This window comes from Anomaloglossus baeobatrachus, chromosome 9 (genome assembly GCF_048569485.1).
Source record: "Anomaloglossus baeobatrachus isolate aAnoBae1 chromosome 9, aAnoBae1.hap1, whole genome shotgun sequence".
Taxonomy (NCBI): Eukaryota; Metazoa; Chordata; class Amphibia; order Anura; family Aromobatidae; genus Anomaloglossus; species Anomaloglossus baeobatrachus.
In genome coordinates this window covers 166,064,031-166,081,646 of record NC_134361.1, presented here as the reverse complement: position 1 = coordinate 166,081,646, position 17,616 = coordinate 166,064,031, and the positions used below count along the sequence as shown (strand labels likewise).

General features: G+C 50.7%; 1 pseudogene; it reads right to left on the bottom strand.

Annotated features, from left to right (window-relative positions):
- Positions 1-10,522: 10,522 nt before the first annotated feature.
- On the bottom strand, positions 10,523-10,727 carry LOC142253397 (U2 spliceosomal RNA; annotated as a pseudogene).
- Between the last annotated feature and the right edge of the window lie 6,889 nt (positions 10,728-17,616).

Sequence of the window (17,616 nt, the reverse complement as noted above, 5' to 3'; positions counted from 1 at the left end):
TCTCTCTGTTTCTCTCCCATTCTCTGTCTGTCTCCCCCTCTGTATATCTCTCTCTGTCTCTCTCTCTGTCTTGGTCTGTCTGTCTTTCCCTGTCTGTCTCTGACTGTCTCTGTCTCTTTCTCCGTCTGTCTCAATCTCTTTCCCTGTCTGTCTATCTATCTCTTTCCCTGTCTGTCTCTGTCTCTCTGTCACTTTCCCTGTGTGTCTCTTTCCCTGTCTGTCTCTTTCCCTCTCTTTCCCTGTCTGTCTCTTTCCCTGTCTGTCTCTTTCCCTCTTTCACTTTCCCTGTGTCTGTCTCTTTGTCTGTCTCTTTACCTGTCTTTGTCTGTCTCTTACCCTGTCTGTCTCTTTCCCTCTCTGTCTGTTTCCCTGTGTCTGTCTGTCTCTTTGTCTGTCTCTTTACCTGTCTGTGTCTGTCTCTTAACCTTTCTCTCTCTTTCCCTCTCTTTCCCTGTCTCTCTTTCCCTGTCAGTCTGTCTTTTTGTCTGTATCCGTCTCTTTGTGTCTGTTTCTTACCCTGTCTATGTCTGACTCTTTCCCTGTCTGTGTCTGTCTCTTTCTCTGGCTGCATTGTGACAAGCCAACATTTTATTTAAGGGCGTGTCTGCGCATTCTTTTGAAGTTCTGGCTGCACTGTGGCTCCCAGCTCCATTCTCTTTAATGGAGGCAGGTTTTTTGTTGAATAACTGTAAAGCGCGGCGTTAAAATTTCCCCTCAAAACATAGTTTATGACGCTCTTGGGGTCCAGACGTGTGAGTGTGCAAACTTTTGTGGCTGTAGCTGCGACGGTGCAGATGCCAATCCCGGACACACACACACACACACACACACACACACACACACACACACACACACACACATTCAGCTTTATATATTAGATATGACTTTATGTCCCCCAGACTGTACTTGTGACGCCCTGGGCAAGCCAGGGGTCACAGGTCACAACACCACCACACCCCACACTCCAGGTAGGCACATCACAGCTAAACTACAAATCCTTGTTGCCTTCCTCCAGAGGCTGATGATTCACACCAGGGGGTGGGCCAGGCGGTTGGCTCCGCCCACCAAGGAGATCACAGCTCTGGAGGCAGGAAGTACCAGGCAGTCTTGAGTAGAAGTCGAGTCAGGGAGGAGGAAGTAGAAGGAGTGGAGGAGTAGCCCAGACAGGGCTAAAGTAAACAACGAAGTGAAAGCGAAGAAGTAAAGGAGTAAAGGAGGAAAGCAAGTGAGGTGACAAGAAGGAAGGAAAGCCTGAAGGGTCCAGCTTTGTGTAGGGCCAGATCAGCAAGGTCAGCGACGGCGGTGACTGTCTGGAGGGGGACCGTTTGGAAGCTCCTGGAAGGACCCCGTTGGCTGTGTGCCCGGTGGTCTGGAGCAGTGTTCCGAAGGACAGTCAGCACCAGGGCAGGGGCCTCTCGGACCCCGGCAAGGCTAGGAGTCGCCAAATTTGCCGAATCCGTCAGTGAAGGGGACGTAGATCCCCCAGCAACGAAGTTCCGATTGAAGGCAACAGTCCAACCTGAAGCAGAGAGACACCGCCACCGCCAAGGCACCAGTTTCTCAGGGCCAGCGCCTGCGGGCAAAGAGTAGAGCTCCTCCGGCCCAGATTGTAGCCGGGGAGCGGGTAACCGGAGGGAATCCACCGCTACCACAAGTCAACCATAGGTGCAAGGAAGAGGGACATCACCGTCACCTACCGGGAGAGCAGGTGCAGCCGTCTGTGGGACCGTCCTACCAGCCGTTTGGTTTACCGTACAAACTGTGTCCGTGTCTCAGGCTGAGTGAGTACCACAGTGCCGCAAGGCACAGCGCTGCCCCCGCGTCCCTGCGCCCACCAGGCCCTGCACCTCACAAACCATCACCGGGCCCCGGGATCACCAACCCCTGCCCACGGAGGGGCAACACAACACCTGGCTGCTCCGCACCACCATCCCCGGGATCCCCGCATTGAGCAGCGGTGGTGAAATCACCACAACCGTGGGTGGCGTCACGAACTATAACAATCCCCGCACCCAACAAACCCCCCTTTCACTCACGGGCGAGGAGTGCCGCTCGAGAAAACCCCGGGATCCGGCCTACGGCTCGAGCCACCACTGAGCAGCCGGACCCGAGCAGAAGGGGTGAGCGCGGTGTGCTGACACCCTCCTCCCCGCCCGCGATAACTTGGCGTCACGAACAGGATCTTACCGCTCTGCCGTCTGGTAGAGGTGCGCCTTGTTACCGCCGGAGGTACCCGGCAGAAAAATTGCAGAAGCCGCCATCTTTGGCGCGAAAAGTTCCCGCTCGAGCGTCTTCTCGAGCAGTAGAGGCGCGAAGGCCAAGACCCCGCCCCGAGAGAGGAGGGGCCGGAAAGAGCTAAGGGGGACGGAAACAAGATGTCTGCGCCCGACGGAGCCGCTGGAGGAGCGGTGGTCGCAGCCGCAGCGGCACCCGCGGATGGGAATGGGCCTGCCCAGGTCCCGGCCGTACCGGCGGGAGGTGCCGCGGCCCCCGCGCTCGCTCAGGTCATGCCGTTCTCCTTGCCCTATGCGCCCGGAGCTGCCTGGCTACCGCAGTATGACGGGAAACCGGATGCCCTACAGGCCTTCCGGAAAAAGCTTAACCCTTTGCTAGAGCTGTACCCCCTGACTGATAAGCAACGTGCAGCGATAGTGCTAGGCCAGCTAACCGGTGCGGCGGAGCAGGAAGCGGAGACCTGGGCCGAGGGGGACCGGCTCTCTGTAGCCACCATCTTTGAGAAGCTACAGACTGCCTTCGAGACCCGGACTGAAGCTGAGCTGAGGATGCAGTTTTACCAGTGCCGGCAACGAGCTGGGGATAGCATTCGGGACTATGCTCTACGTCTGCAGACTGCCCTCCGCACGCTGAAGCGGGTGAACCCTATTAATGAGGCGGATAGCAACAAGATGTTAGTGGAGCAATTTGCGCAGGGGATGAGGTCCCCTGAGGATCGTAAACAACTCAGGCTGTGGGCCCTGGAACACCCTGATGTGGACTTTGCTGTGCTAAATGAGCGGGCCATTAAAGCACTACAGCCCCCAGCTGCCGAAGTTCTGGAACCCGCCCCGTGGCCCGTTGAGACGGCTCCCGTTGTGGCGGCCTCCGCCAAACCAACCTCTCCCATACCTGCAGCCCCGAGCAGCACGGTGGAAGAACTGGCAGCCCAGGTCCGTCGTATGGACGGAGACCTTGCCAAAATCCTTGCTGCACTACAACCTCTGACCAGATCTCAGCCTTCAGCACAGATACAGCTTGCTGACAGCCCTGAAGATGTACCCTGGATGCAGCGGAGAGGTGCTAATCCCCCGCGGAGCAGGCCTCCAATCTGCTACAAGTGCCGTAAGCCGGGGCATTACTATCGAGAGTGCCCGTTAAACGAGCAACCCCTGGGGCCCCGGGCCAATCCTCAGGAGTAGAACCCGGTGGCCCCTCGGACTGGCGGGATCGGTATATCGGAGCTCGACCCATCATTCCCGTGGTTGTGGACGGTATACCGGTGATGGCTCTCTTGGACACTGGATCCCAGGTAACCACCATACCATACACATTGTACCAGCGGTATTGGGGGACGGACGAGCTGGCACCCCCAGATACTAGTATAACGCTGATTGCTGCCAATGGACTCCCTTTGACCCAAGTGGGGTATAAGCAGGTGGCCATGACAGTGGGGCAAGCTGAACTGCAACACCAGGGTATGATTGTGATCATGAATGAGCCCAGTGATCATAACCCGAAGATAGTGCTGGGAACCAATGTGATGGAGCACTGTATGGGTGATGTGTTGGCCCTATTGCAACAGCTGGCCGCCACGGCGGCGCAGAGCCAACAGAGAGCTGTGCAGCGTGAAATTCGTGCCTTGATGTACCGCCAGCATGTAAATTCAACAGGAGGAGATATTGGTGGCGTGAGAGTGATGGATGCGGCCCCGTTGCTTGTGCCCCCCAGAAGTGAGATGATGATTTGGTGTAGGGCAGCCGTAGGGCCTCAGGGGCGTGACTACCCTGCCATGATGGAGCCCATACCCTCCGAGCACTGGCCCACCGTAATAGCCGCCCGAGGGGTGGTGGACGTGAAAAAGGGGAGGGTGCCCGTGAGGGTGTTGAATTGTGGGGAGGAAGAGGTCAGGCTTCCCCGGTATGCTACTATCGCCAAACTGCTCACCCTAGATCCTCACACCATCCATGAAACCAGTCCCTCAGTCTCCCCACCTGCTACCAGCACTTCCCCACCGCAGGGGGAGGTGAAAGAGTGGCACCAACAGCTACATGTGGGCACTGACGATACCCCTACACATCACAAAGCGGGGGTATACAGGGTGGTGCAGGAGTATGAACAGGTATTCAGTAAGCACCCACTAGACTTCGGGCAGATCAAAGGGGTCCAACATCACATCCCCACTGGTGAACACCCCCCTATCAAGGAGAGGTACCGGCCTATTCCCCCTGCACATTACCAGTGTGCCAAAGATATGTTGAGGAATATGAAGGAGGCAGGGGTCATTCGGGATAGCTGTAGTCCCTGGGCCGCTCCGTTGGTACTGGTCAAGAAGAAGGATGGTACCATGCGGATGTGTGTGGACTACCGGAAGATTAATCAGATAACCCACAAAGATGCCTATCCGCTGCCCCGTATTGAAGAATCGTTGGCCGCGCTGCGGACGGCAAATTATTTCTCTACCCTGGACCTCACCAGTGGGTACTGGCAAGTGGCCGTGGCCCCAGAAGACCGGGAGAAGACCGCCTTTACCACCCCGATGGGGCTTTGCGAATTCAATAGCATGCCGTTTGGGCTGTGCAATGCCCCTGGGACCTTCCAACGGCTGATGGAGTGCTGTTTGGGACATTTAAACTTCGAGACCGTCCTGCTGTACTTGGATGATGTGATTGTTTATTCCCAGACGTATGAAGCCCATCTGGAGCACCTGGCCGAGGTGTTCGCGTCCCTTGCCAAGTACGGGATGAAATTGAAGCCCTCTAAATGCCACCTGCTGAAGCCCAGGGTGCAGTATCTCGGGCATGTGGTGAGTGCGGATAGTGTCGCTCCCGACCCTGAGAAGATCACTGCCATCCAGAGCTGGCCGAGACCAACTACAGTAAGAGAAGTAAGGCAGTTCCTGGGTCTGGTGGGGTACTACCGGCGCTTCATCAAGGGGTACACGAAGATGGCTGCCTCCATGCAAGACCTCCTCGTGGGACAGACCAAAGGGGGGAGACCAGCCCCACTGGTGTGGGTGGACAGGCATGAGGAGTCCTTCCGTCAGCTGAAGGAGGCTTTGACCGGAGAAGAGGTCCTGGCGTATCCGGACTACGGCTGCCCATTCATTCTCCACACTGATGCCAGCAATGTGGGTTTGGGGGCAGTCCTATCCCAGGTCCAGGAAGGCAAAGAGAAAGTGATTGCCTATGCTAGTCGAAAACTCCGGCCGACCGAAAGAAACCCTGAGAACTATAGCTCTTTCAAGCTTGAGCTCCTGGCACTGGTGTGGGCTATCACCGAGCGGTTCCGCCACTACCTGGCCGCCGCAAAGTTCACCGCTTTTACGGATAACAATCCGTTGACTCACCTGGACACGGCCAAACTGGGTGCATTAGAACAGCGGTGGGTAGCCAGACTAGCCAACTACGACTTCACCATCAAATATAGGGCCGGTCGTGTCAACATAAATGCTGATGCCCTCTCTCGAATGCCCCACTTGTCAGAAGGTGAGTGCAAAGATGATGACCTCGAGGAGATCGAGTTGCCTGCATTCCACCGGCCATCAGGTGAGAAGATCCATGTCCATCAACAACGGGTGAATCTGGATCCGCTACCTAGTCAGAAGTGGCAAGAAGCTCAAAATCAGGCGCCTGCGGTCAAGAACCTGGTAGAGCAAGGCGCCGCCGGGATGGACCCTGCCGCCCCAGCGGAGGCCCAACGCTTGTGGAAAGAACGGGCCCGACTGTGCCTGCATCAGGGGAGGCTGTACCGGGAGCTGATTAACCCGAAGACCCACGAGAAGACCCGCCAGCTGGTTATTCCCCAGGCTGATGTGCCCACCGTTCTGCAGGCGTACCATGATGGAGCCGGCCACTTCGGGTGGAAGAAGCTGGAGATGCTGTTAAGAGAGCGGTTCTATTGGAGTGGGATGCGGGAATCGGTAGAAGCCTGGTGTCAAGAATGTGGTCCTTGTACGTTGAGGAGGAAGGATGAAGCTAGCCAGAAGGCCCCCCTGCATCCCATCGTTACACACCAACCGTTGGAGCTGGTCGCCTTGGACCATGTGAAGCTCACCCCCAGCCGAAGTGGGTATACCTACGCTCTGACCATAGTGGACCATTATTCTCGGTTCATGGTGGTTGTCCCGGTCAAGGACTTAACCGGCCGTACCGCTGCGAGTGCGTTCCAGGCGTACTTCTGTCGGCCCCATGGATACCCTGAGAGGGTGCTCACCGACGAAGGCCCAGCCTTTGAAGCGGAGGTATTCCATGAGTTTTGTCAGCTGTATGGTTGCAAGAAGATCCGGACCACTCCTTACCATGCCCAGACCAACGGTATGTGTGAGAAGATGAACCATCTAGTCCTGGGTCTCCTCAAGACGTTGCCACTAGAGGAACGGAACCTGTGGCCGGAGAAGCTGCCTGACTTGGTCGATATGTACAATAATACAGCTCGACAAAGTGCACCCCAGCGTATCTGATGAGAGCTCGGCCTGGCCGGCTGCCAGTGGATTTGGAAATGGGATTGGAAGCCCCAGAGACGCTCCCTGCAACGGCTGCGTGGGATGCCCGGCGGAGGGTGCAGTACCGACAGATTCAGGAGTATGTGGAGAAGAACCTGGGTCAGAGTCGAAAACAGCAAGAGCGGCACTTCAATCAGAGAGCGGCTACCGGGCCTTTCCAGCCCGGAGATGTGGTGTTGAAGCGGAAGAGAAAAACCCACAAGCTGGATGATCAGTGGGAACAAACCCCCTACGTCATTCAGCCCACCGGATGGGAAAATGGAAAGACTTACCAGATCAGTCGCGACCAAGGGGGCACTTTGGCCACGGTTTCTCGGGACCATTTGAAAAGGTGCCCACAAGCCTTGAGGACCATGCCGGAGGTGCCAGCTCCTCTCCCAGCGGAAAAGGAAAAAGAGGTGATCCACACGGTGATGGGTGACTTCCCCGCAGACTGGCCTATGCAGAACGGCGCGGTGATTCTTCCAGTGATACTGTTCCCACAACCTGTGGATGAAGAAGTAGTAGAAGCGGTCAACCGTGAGCCAGAACCGATGCCAGTGCCCAGGGATGAACCTATGCCCAGCTCCCCTATGCCTCCACCTGTCCCACACGAAAGCCGGGAGGTGGAACCAGTTGTTCCCTCTACCCCACTGCCCAGCACCACTGACACCGGGCCCCGAAAGTCCACCCGGTCCAACCTAGTTAAACCCCCACTTAGGTACAGGGAGACCGTTCTGTGATAAAAGGGGTCAGGGAATGTGCAGAGTGGTTGTTTATGTGTTGAAAAGTTGAAAGTTCTACTAATGAAAATGATAATTACCGAACAGTTACCTGATTTGCTTAGTGATTGAACCGGCCGGAGCCGGCACCGTTGTCCCTGTGGGGACCGTTTAAAAATGCATGGAGGACTATCCATGGACAAGCCCGTGAACTTGCAGGGCAACCACAGACGTTAGTGGCTTGTAAATATGTTGGTTACCGTTACCGTTTTCCGCAGGCCGCCTCCGGAGAGGCAGGTTGGAGGGAGGGCCCTCAGCAGAGCAGGCTGGGGCCCAGCCACCAATGGAACCGGTGGCTACCCTCTGGAGGGCAAGGACAGATCCCGCTCGGGTACCGTGTGCTGGACTGTGGGTCAAGGGGTGCTGCCTGGGCTTTAGGGGCAGCATCAGGGCCAGGTTACTTGGGTGGGAGAGAGCGGAAACCGTAACCGTAAACCGTTGCAACGTTTAAGAAATGTGCCTCCCGTCTTGGGAAGAGTTATTAAATATGTCTTATGTTATGTTTAACCCTGTTATCCCCTTTTTCAGAAAAATAAAACCGGTGTAGGACGGCAGCCCGCGGACGGTCTGCATTTTGCTAAGGGGGAATGTGACGCCCTGGGCAAGCCAGGGGTCACAGGTCACAACACCACAACACCCCACACTCCAGGTAGGCACATCACAGCTAAACTACAAATCCTTGTTGCCTTCCTCCAGAGGCTGATGATTCACACCAGGGGGTGGGCCAGGCGGTTGGCTCCGCCCACCAAGGAGATCACAGCTCTGGAGGCAGGAAGTACCAGGCAGTCTTGAGTAGAAGTCGAGTCAGGGAGGAGGAAGTAGAAGGAGTGGAGGAGTAGCCCAGACAGGGCTAAAGTAAACAACGAAGTGAAAGCGAAGAAGTAAAGGAGTAAAGGAGGAAAGCAAGTGAGGTGACAAGAAGGAAGGAAAGCCTGAAGGGTCCAGCTTTGTGTAGGGCCAGATCAGCAAGGTCAGCAACGGCGGTGACTGTCTGGAGGGGGACCGTTTGGAAGTTCCTGGAAGGACCCCGTTGGCTGTGTGCCCGGTGGTCTGGAGCAGTGTTCCGAAGGACAGTCAGCACCAGGGCAGGGGCCTCTCGGACCCCGGCAAGGCTAGGAGTCGCCAAATTTGCCGAATCCGTCAGTGAAGGGGACGTAGATCCCCCAGCAACCAAGTCCCGATTGAAGGCAACAGTCCAACCTGAAGCAGAGAGACACCGCCACCGCCAAGGCACCAGTTTCTCAGGGCCAGCGCCTGCGGGCAAAGAGTAGAGCTCCTCCGGCCCAGATTGTAGCCGGGGAGCGAGTAACCGGAGGGAATCCACCGCTACCACAAGTCAACCATAGGTGCAAGGAAGAGGGACATCACCGTCACCTACCGGGAGAGCAGGTGCAGCCGTCTGTGGGACCGTCCTACCAGCCGTTTGGTTTACCGTACAAACTGTGTCCGTGTCTCAGGCTGAGTGAGTACCACAGTGCCGCAAGGCACAGCGCTGCCCCCGCGTCCCTGCGCCCACCAGGCCCTGCACCTCACAAACCATCACCGGGCCCCGGGATCACCAACCCCTGCCCACGGAGGGGCAACACAACACCTGGCTGCTCCGCACCACCATCCCCGGGATCCCCGCATTGAGCAGCGGTGGTGAAATCACCACAACCGTGGGTGGCGTCACGAACTATAACAATCCCCGCACCCAACAAACCCCCCTTTCACTCACGGGCGAGGAGTGCCGCTCGAGAAAACCCCCGGGATCCGGCCTACGGCTCGAGCCACCACTGAGCAGCCGGACCCGAGCAGAAGGGGTGAGCGCGGTGTGCTGACACCCTCCTCCTCGCCCGCGACATACTCATGCCCCTTTTCGTGTTCCTATACAGTAACAAAACTGATACAAAAACTGATACAAAAAGACGGACAGGACAGGTCGCCTGACTTCCCGTCACTGCCACCCTTTGCCATCCTTACCCGTAGAACGCCCTTTCATCATCCCCAAACCCTAATCTTTTCCCTTCCCTTCCCAGCCCCAAACCCTGCCCTCTGTACCCATCTCACCACCCGCATCCCTTCTCCTATCATCCCCCTACCACCCGGGAAAAAAAAAAAAAAAAAAGCTTGCCCCCTCCTTCCACTAGCCCACCATCCCACCCAAAGAGAAACTTCTGCTGCGCAGCTAGCTTTCTAGGCAGCAGCGCTATTGTGATGTCAGCGGGGGGCATTGTGACAAGCCGCCAGTGTTCCGTCTCTTCATGTTGTGCACTGTTCAAACGGAAAATACATCAACAGGCAGACTACAGAAAAGCTTACTAACAAAGGTTAGAGAGGGGCTTTCTCAGAGGGCTTTTTACAGTTTGTCTATTCCCAATTAGCCGTTTAAGTATACTTAATGAAAGTACTAATTCTTTCATAGGCCGCCCCATTCTTAGCATTTGACGTTCCTTATATTGCGGTATCAGGCTTCGCAGCAGGTTGCAAAACATTCATCCCCCATGACTGTCCCCAATTGGGCTCAGAAGCTAAATGTCTATCATGACCTCTCTTTTAGAATGTTCAAGAGCAAGCAAACTCTTCCTCCAGGAGGGGGAGCCAACAGATCACTAAAGACATCATCATTGCTCAAAGAAAACCCCAAAAACCAATGCATGATAGGAATAAACAGGTAACTTTCTTTGGAGTGGAAGCGGAGAGATCGCACCAGATGCCAATTCTAGATCTTCTCACACCTGTGGTCACTGCAGCAGAAGCTGAATCCACTTTGTCCAAAAGGGATCTATTCCATTCAATTGCAAATGATCTAGATAAGACGGAGAACAAGATACTGCAGCACGGGACATAGCCGAGTTGGTCAGGTTGAGTAGTGATGAGTTTGCTATTTGGATGAATAAAGCAAGTAAAAAGCGTGAAAGATAAAAAACAAAAGGAGTTTGAAGTGTGAAAAGTGAATGGGCCAAATTGAGGTGCATATGAAGTTGTATGCTTTCTTTCAATTCATTATTCGGGCTAATATGAATCAGGTGAATTGAGTTCTGCTTTTGGAAACTGGGTTAAGAAGGGGTGCACCGGTCCTGGAGGTACTGCAATACCAGGTCAATGCGTGGAGTGGACAGAGCAAGCTCTTTTTCCATCTCCCTGTTCTAAAAATCCATTTAATATTTGGTCCCCAGATAGGGGACGTATCAGATATTAAACTGATAAGAACAGATTTTTTTTTTTTTTTTTTTTTAAAACCATTCAGGTTAGTTAAAAACAACAATATCAAGTTTACAACTTTGCTGTTTATCCAAACTCATCACAATGGTTATATTCTTTTTTTAATTTTCCAAAAAGTATTGCAGTACATATCCAAAGAAAGTATCACAAAAAACAGAAAATACTGAAAAACAGAGAATTTACCTCTTATTGATACTTCACCAAATAATGCCACTTTAAAACCTTCCATATGCCTTCAGCGTCCAATCCACCACCACCTCTACTCTTATCCCATTGGTAAATAACATAAAGTCTGGAAAGAATTAATCTTACACAGTCGTTAATAGGAACCACCTTCCTTTTAAAAAGTCCCAAATTTCTGACATCCCATAAGCTTTCCATCACACAAGCCATGATAAGCCACAAAATCCTCTCTTTAACACTCCCACACGCACCAATGCCAAACATAGCCACCCTCCAATTAATATGGTTCACACCAGCCAGCCCCTTACACAGGCCTCCTACACATTTCCACACACTATAGGCGTAATCACAGTCCCACATGACATGTCTCACGGTCTCACGGGCACCACATCCCTCCCGTGGGCACACATCCGTTCTAATCAGGTCCCTTCTCTTCTGCACTTCTCTCACAGGTAATATATCATGCAATGCCAACCACACAACATCCCTCTGCTTATTAGACATACCCGGTGTACTCAGTTTCTTCCATGCATCTGACACATCATTCCCTCTTAAATCATTAATATTGCATTCTACCTCATTCGCTCTCATCCTTTTCATCACTCTCTTCGCTGCTCTGAACTCACTCATAGGTACAGCCAGCAAATCATTTTTTCTAATAAACCTCTCAATTATGTCGTACCAGACTGGACACGTGAACGACACAGGCACACGCGCATCCCTTTTTACCCAACACAAGCCATACAGCATCCAGCCCGCCATATACCTCACCATGTAGGCCCCTTTATTGTTCTTTCCCATTAGGATTACTACCGTCTTAATATAATGAAGACTAAGAAAGATTTCAATATTTGGAAAGTTTAAACCCCCATAATGACAGGCCTTGTATAAATGCTCTCTTTTTAATTTTTCCATTTTGCTCCCCCAAAAAAAGGTAAAAATCAGTTTCTCTACTCTTTTTATCTTTTTATATGGGGACGGGAAGACCCCAGAGATATAAAGGAGAATCGGCAGCACCACGGCCTTAATAATCAAAACTTTACCATTCAATGTCAGATCACGCATTCTCCAGAAATTCAGTTTCCTCTCAATCCGCAATCCACATTCTTCCCAACTCTCCATACCTCTCAGATCATCATTAAACAACACACCCAGCACTTTGATTGGACCATCCACACTTGTCACTCCGTCCATCTTAATACTACTATCACCAAAACACTTAAAACAACATTTATTCCAGTTGACTTTAAAAGCAGACGCGCCACAGAAGAAATCCAACAACAGCTTTACTCTAGTCATAGACGCAATACTCTCACTCACTATCACTACATCATCCATATAGCCAAGCACCTTCACATTCTTACCGCCACTACCAGGTATTAACATCCCTCTTATCAGTTTCTCACGCCTGATCATACATAACAATGGCTCAATCACACTGACAAATAAAACAGGGGACATAGGACACCCCTGACGGACACCTGACTTGATCTGTACTTTCCCACTCAAACATCCATTCACTAAGAATTCACTTGTCACACCACCATACAGACATCTCACACCATCCAAGAACTTCTTAGGAAAACCCATACTATTCAAGACCTCAAACATAAAAACATGCGACACCCTATCAAACGCTTTCTCAAAATCAAGAGCCAACAACATGCACTTCTGCTTTCTAGTCTTACAGTCACCAATAACATCCCTCAACAACAACAAGTTATCACTGATGCTCCTTCCAGGCACAGCACACACTTGATCATCCTTTACAACCTTCCCAAGCACTTCACGCATACGATTAGCTAATAGTTTACTGAAAACCTTATAATCAGAATTCAGAAGCGTAATAGGCCTCCAATTCCCCAATTTACTCTTTTCCCCCTTCTTATGGATAAGTACCACTACCCCTTCTTTCATAGAGTCACACAGCATACCAGTTTCCCACATATACTTACATATCTCCGTCAGATCCGTGCCCATACACTCCCATGCTTTCACATATAGTTCAATTGGCAAGCCATCCTTTCCAGGAGTTTTATTCTTTTGTGCACTAAACACAACCTTTCTCACTTCATCCAGAACCACCTCATCACACAAATCCTCACACTCATCTTTGCCTAGTCTACACTCCATGCTAGCCAACACTTCAGTCATTAGACCAGAATCAATCCACTTCTCTCCATACAGTCTGCTGTAAAAGGCTTTCACCTCGTCAATCACACTTTCACCAGTCACAGGAACATCATTCTCATCCACAATCACATCCATATCTACTTTCTTCCCATTCATTTTTTTAAAGAAATATCTGGTACATTTCTCATTCTTATCCAAATGTTCAACTTTCGTCCTATAGATAATTTCCTTACCCTTTTTCTCAATCAGACATTTCAACTCATTTTTTGCCTCCACCAACGAATCACTTACATCAATCCCAGACCTACTACACTTTTGTAACCAATCAATCCGAGTATTCACATCTTTAAATTTATTACGATACATGGTAGCTTTTTTGTAGCCCCATTTCCTGAAAAAAGTTTTAATCTCCCCTTTAACCCAATCCCACCACTCTAACACACTTGCAAACCTGTTTTTGTAGTACCCCCATCTTCGGTACTCTTCTTTAAACTCTTTCATCACTTTTGCATCCTCTAGCAATCTCACATTTAACTTCCATACAGCACCCCTCTTTACAGGTCCACCATCCCCTCTGAACACACCCTTCAAACATTCGTGGTCCGAAAAAGGAACCGCACACTGTTCAAACCTTACACACTCAATATTTTTAGAAAAAAACATACGGTCAATCCGTGATTCTATACCTCCTCTGTCCGCCTTGTACGTAGGTGGTGGTGGATTGCCCAGCTTTACAACAGCGGCATCTGAGAAAGAAAAATCAGAAATGATATGTAACAGCTTTTTCCCGGTTACATCCATATTACCTTCCGTCGTACAATTAAAATCCCCAACAAAAATAGTAGGCATTTTTCCTGGCAAAAATAAACCAACTTTCTCTAACAGAGCTAAACGATCTTCTTTTCTCGTAGGACAATATACATTAACAATCCTAACCCGCCACCCTCTATAGTTAATAATTGCAATGATACATCTCCCCACCTCCACTACTGTATAACTATCAAAAGAAAAGTCCTTGTTACCCAACAGAATCCCCACACCATCATTTTTATTTACAGACGAACCAGACCAAATGTGTTGTCCATGAGGCCAATCTTGATCCGTAGGAGCATCAAACAGTCCGCACTCCTGCAAACAAAAGATATCTGCACCTATTTTAGAAACATATTTGAGGATAGTAGCTCTTCTTCCTCTGGATTTAATTTGTCTCACATTCAAGGATAGGACATTACATGTAGTTTTGGGAGCCATGTTCTTACTAGTTTAACTAGGTAACCGTAAGCTGGCCATCTTCGCCTCAACCTTCTCCTTCTGGAGGCTGGCAGGGAGACACAAAGCAGTGAGTGTCTGCAACCTCCCCAAAAAAATCATCAACTCCAGGTGAAAAGCTAATGTCAGGGTAGACCCGATCACTCAAAGGGCTTGCACTTGCAGTACTGACAGTGCTCCACCCCTTGTCTGCAAGCCATAAACTCCCCCTCCTCCGATGACCTGACTGCAGCTGAAGCAGAAAAATCCCCCTGCCCAGCTGGACTACCATCTTTGCTCACCAGAGACTTTGTTGTACCCCATGACAGCGCAGGGGACTTGCTCAAATCCTCCTCGATTTCCCCCTCGCCACAGGCAGCAGAGTGACAAGGGAGATCAGCTTCCAGCTCGGAGACCTCCATTCCTTGATCAGGTGGACATGGAGAGACTGCAGGAGCTTTATCCAAATCCTGAGCAGTAGTAACAGGGAGAAGAACAGGGTCATTAGCAGAAACAGCAACAGGGTGACTAGCAGCTGGTGCAGCCTTAACAGGAGCTACAGGGGCCGCTGCGACCACCTGAGCATATAGCCTGGTCTTAGTGCGGTTCCTGCAGTCCCGATAGGCATGCCCGACTTCTCCACAAGCATTGCAAACAATGGGGTTGCTGCAATCCCTAGCCATGTGCCCCACCTGGTTACATTTCCTACAGGTTTTACAAATGTGTGTACCACACAATGGAGTTTATTTAAATGCAAATTTTATTAAACATATTAAAAAGAGGGACGAAACATCACAGACACCATGTCTATCCCAAATGTAACATTAAGTAATCAGCGGACAAAATGGAATAACCTCACAATGTGGGGATCAGGACAACAGTAATAATATGATGCACTTAGTAATGGCAGGAAATGCAAATATTATCATATACAGGGAGAGATCTTCCCATAATCATACCTGCAAAGTGCACCATACATATAACATAATCCCCAGTGTTCTGACACCCTGAGGATGACCATAATCAGTCATCCACCTGCACCATGCAAAATATATTGTTATTGCCCAAATAGGGGCAGTTAGGTGCAATCGTACATACCAGTATGTGATCAGAAAGGGGGGAAGATTTGTCCTGGTCCACGCCCGACGCGCGTTTCGGCTGCCTTTCTCAAGGGCCACCACACCACACGAAAAGTAGAGGGAGGGTGGCGGAAACCCCCAGGGCCCTGAGGGTCCACCCCAAAACGCACAAAATATTTATGCTTGCCTGTCCAGAGTCCCTCCTTGTTGGTAATTTTGTGTGAGTACTGAACATAGCTGCAATGCTTCATCAGGAAGTCTGTGATTTCTGCCACATTAACAAAAGGGTTGTGCATAAACACCACTAAAGGAACATCGCCCTTAGAATAAAGCAGGGTAAAGTCAAGTCCACTCAGCAAAGAGTTAGTAGTATTCATTAACAAGGACCGATAAAGATTCTGGCAAGCGCCAATATGGGAAAGGACAAGCACATACCGTCCACTTCGTCTGAACTCCTGAAGACAAACGATCTCATTCTTCTTCACATCCAGGATGTCATATAGAACTTTGTTCACCAAGTATTCCAGATGGAAATGCTGCAACTTTTCCTCTGCGACATCAATACGGAAACCAAAACGGACCCGGGTATCCCCGGTCCCAGCAAAACGGACGGTGGCGCCCATCTTCAAAACACCTCCTGGATCACCAAGGGTTAACAGCCTCGCTCACTACCCCCAAAAGCAGCATGTAGCCATTTAAGCTACAAGGCCAAGGGTAGCAATTGAGGACCTCCTGCTAAGACACACGATCCTAGCCAAAAGGCGTCGCCTTCTCGTTTCCTGCTCACTACCCCCAATAGCAGCATGTAGCCATTTAAGCTACAAGACCAAGGGTAGCAATTGGGAAACTTCTGGCAAGACACTTGATCTTAGCCAAAAGGCCGAGAAGCGATAACCAGAATTGGTTTGGGCCTCGAGTGGCACCCTGGCCTATGCCAGACAAATCTTAGGGAGAGAGAGTGAGGGGAGACAAACCCACGCCTACAGAAGACATTTTGTCACCCAAGCCAACCCTTGAAAAGGCTGCTTTGCAGAGCAAAAACAAGAAGAATGGTGCGTTTTGCAGCCGCCGCCCACTGCAATGAATTTGAATAACTCCTCCTTTTGAGTACAAGCAACTCCCCTCCCCCTTGCAGTCTTTCCAATTCATGATACAAAAAGACGGACAGGACAGGTCGCCTGACTTCCCGTCACTGCCACCCTTTGCCATCCTTACCCGTAGAACGCCCTTTCATCATCCCCAAACCCTAATCTTTTCCCTTCCCTTCCCAGCCCCAAACCCTGCCCTCTGTACCCTTCTCACCACCCGCATCCCTTCTCCTGTCATCCCCCTACCACCCGGGAAAAAAAGAGCTTGCCCCCTCCTTACACTAGCCCACCATCCCACCCAAAGAGAAACTTCTGCTGCGCAGCTAGCTTTCTAGGCAGCAGCGCTATTGTGATGTCAGCGGGGGCATTGTGACAAGCCGCCAGTGTTCCGTCTCTTCATGTTGTGCACTGTTCAAACGGAAAATACATCAACAGGCAGACTACAGAAAAGCTTACTAACAAAGGTTAGAGAGGGGCTTTCTCAGAGGGCTTTTTACAGTTTGTCTATTCCCAATTAGCCGTTTAAGTATACTTAATGAAAGTACTAATTCTTTCATAGACCGCCCATTCTTAGTATTTGACGTTCCTTATATTGCGGTATCAGGCTTCGCAGCAGGTTGCAAAACATTCATCCCCCATGACTGTCCCCAATTGGGCTCAGAAGCTAAATGTCTATCATGACCTCTCTTTTAGAATGTTCAAGAGCAAGCAAACTCTTCCTCCAGGAGGGGGAGCCAACAGACAACGAAAGAGATCATCATTGCTCAAAGAAAACCCCAAAAACCAATGCATGATAGGAATAAACAGGTAACTTTATTTGGAGTGGAAGCGGAGAGATCGCACCAGATGCCAATTCTAGATCTTCTCACACCTGTGGTCACTGCAGCAGCAGCATCAGCTGAATCCACTTTGTCCAAAAGGGATCTATTCCATCAATTGCAAATGATCTAGATAAGATGGAGAACAAGATACTGCAGCACGGGACATAGTCGAGTTGGTCAGGTTGAGTGGTGATGAGTTTGCTATTTGGATGAATAAAGCAAGTAAAAAGTGTGCAAGATAAAAAACAAAAGGAGTTTGAAGTGTGAAAAGTGAATGGGCCAAATTGAGGTGCATATGAAGTTGTATGCTTTCTTTCAATTCACTAATCGGGCTAATATGAATCAGGTGAATTGAGTTCTGCTTTTGGAAACTGGGTTAAG